The sequence below is a fragment of the Myotis davidii genome, unplaced genomic scaffold, assembly GCF_000327345.1.
Source record: "Myotis davidii unplaced genomic scaffold, ASM32734v1 scaffold478, whole genome shotgun sequence".
Classification (NCBI taxonomy): domain Eukaryota; kingdom Metazoa; phylum Chordata; class Mammalia; order Chiroptera; family Vespertilionidae; genus Myotis; species Myotis davidii.
The window spans coordinates 4,566,339-4,568,812 of NW_006289570.1; the positions used below are offsets into that span (position 1 = coordinate 4,566,339).

A 2,474-nucleotide genomic window follows, 5' to 3' on the forward strand; every position below is an offset into this window, starting at 1 on the left:
ACAAAGGACAACGCCCTGAGCCCGGCACTTCCCTTCAGGGGCCCCGCGTTTTTAGTTGGGCCGACTAGTGTCCCGCAGCTGAGCCTCAGCCTAACTCTCCACGAGGCTCCCCAAGCCCCTTCTCTGTTCTCTTCAGTCCTCTTTCCTCCCGCCCCCCAACGGGAACCACTCGCCTGCCTCCCTCTTCTGACTTTACGGTCCAACCATGAGACTCTGAACCAGTGACATGAAACCAGGCCCACTGTGCTGGGAGTCACTGGTTGTATTGAGAGAGAGGAGGGTCTTAGCTTCCCTCTCCAAGAACCATCGCTTTTTAAAAAGTATATATATGTATATATGGATATAAGTGTGTGTGTGTGTGTGTGTGTGTGTGTATCTGTTATTGATTTCAGAGAGGAAGAGAGAGGGAGAGACAAAAACATCAATGATGAGAGCAATCATTGATCGGTCTCATGCACACCTCTACCAGGGATTGAGCCCACAACCCGGGCATGTGCCCTTGACCAGAATCGAACTCGGGACCTTTCAGTCCACAGGCTGACGCTCTATCTACTGAGCCACACCAGGCAGAGCAAGAACCATCTCTTTGAAGAGGTAAAATGTGCCCATGTGCAACGGTCCCACATCGCCTCTAAGGACGGCCTGGGGAAGAGTCGCTGACAGCTACCTGGAGGCCAGCATAAGGGCACCCCTGCACCCCCCACACCCCAGGGGCCAGTGCAGCGAGGCAGAGGGGCTTCAGATAGACAAGCCATACCACAATGATGCGGTGTACAGCAGGACTGTGCCAGGGACCCCAAAGCCGGGCAGAACCCCATCTTCTCCTAAAAAAATCCAGGTCCCTTACTCTCTCTGTCGTGAACAAAGCTGTAAGAATAGCACATCTTCACGTTTCACTGAGACAGGAACATTCGGATTTAGACATACATGGCAGTCTCCATCGGCACAAACGGGCAGGGAGCTGAAGATCTATCCCCTGCTTAGTGTATTTCAGCGGCTGCCTATTGTCAGGAGGAGATGGCGTCCCTTAGCTTAGCGGTCAAGGCCATGTACACCCTGGCTGCCACCCACCCCTCCAGCCTCCTGTTAGCCTTCCTGTGTCCTGAAGGGCCGCAGCCGGCCTGAGCCACTTGCAGTTCCATATGGACATCTGGTCCTCTCTGGCCTTTGCTGCTCTCAGTCCCCTTCCTTCCAGGTTTGTCAGATCCTCATCTGTTACATTCCGCAGAGGACCGGTGAGCCTGCAGCCTCGGCCAAGGGGTACTTCCTGGGGGAAATCCCCCAGAGTCACACTCCTCCCCTACGTCTGATCGAGTCCCTGCTCCAGGCTTTCTAAGCCCTAAGAGCTCTCCTTGCCAAGACCCCCTGAAGATGTGGCTTTGCTATGACCTGGGAGTTCTACTGGGACATCACCGTGTCTCTCTCTTCGCTCCCACGGTGTAACCAGTGCCAAGCTCTACGTCTCCACAAGTAGGTGCTTGATAAATATTTTGAACGGGGGAATGTGTCCAACAACTATGACTCTTCCTTCTGGGAAATCTGGGAAGGATGCGTTCTCTGGCTGTTTCTCTAGTGTTTTGGGGAGGGACGGGGTGGAGGTGAGGGTGGTTCCTCGGCTGTTGGAGAGGAAGGGCAACGGCTGCACAGGCCAGTCCTACCTGCCAATGGCCCAGCATCGAATACATCAGGCTCACCTCGGGGATGGGGGCTTGTTTGTTCCAAAGGTCGCATGAGGGCAGGGAAAAAGCCTCCCTCTCCCAAAACCAGGTGGAAGCCTAAATGTCCTGGGTCCTCCTCACCCAAAACCCCAGAGAGAAGTGGGCTTCGGTCCGAAAGCCGGCCTTTCTGGTCTCAGTAGGTGTGGGACAAGTCGGCAAACCCCGCGGGGCGCCGGTTAATCCTGGGATATAAATGAGGAACGATGTTCACGGGTGGGCCGAAGGGAGGCGCCACTTCCAGGGGGAGAGCCAGACAGGTTTCTTAGGAAGTTGGCGCAGCAACGGGCTTCCTATCGGCTGGGCATCAAGACGCAGATGGTCTGACCTCTCCGCCGCGGGCGCGAGCGCAGGTTCGTTCAGAAAGCAACCGTGCCCGAAGCCACGGACCAAGGTCTCGAGGAAAGAAGACCAAGCCGATCACCGCCTCCCCCGCCCCCGCCACGGGAGCCATCCTTCCCTGCGGCCCAAAGCTCTGGTTTCCATAGTAATGGTCCCTCATCCGGGAAGAAATCCGCCGTGCCAAGTCTTCGGAGACACCACGGCCGACTCGTCTCCCAGCCCTGGAGCCGCCCCGCCCGGACTCACCCGGTTACCCGCTCCACGATCACGCGGGGGCCACAGCAGTCCTAGTCGAAAAGTAGGGTCCGCTCAGCGCGCGCAGCCCACTCCCCTGGCCTAGCGCATCTCCATGGCAACGTAACCGATCACGCTACGGCAGCCGCCGAGGGACAATCCCGCCGCGCCCGCCGCCTTCCG

General features: G+C 57.3%; 1 protein-coding gene across 3 annotated transcripts in view; it reads right to left on the reverse strand.

The window, feature by feature from the left end:
* DUSP18 (dual specificity phosphatase 18) overlaps positions 1 to 2,468 on the reverse strand; it is a 3,748-nt gene extending 1,280 nt beyond the window's left edge. The window contains exon 1 of one of the 3 annotated variants that reach the window (XM_006779529.2): positions 2,304 to 2,468. The gene's annotated coding sequence lies outside the window, so the exon portion shown is untranslated. Of the gene's footprint in view, positions 1 to 1,658; positions 2,132 to 2,303 lie in introns of those variants that run through there. The other 2 variants (XM_015562896.1, XM_015562895.1) reach the window with 2 other exon arrangements.
* Between the last annotated feature and the right edge of the window lie 6 nt (positions 2,469 to 2,474).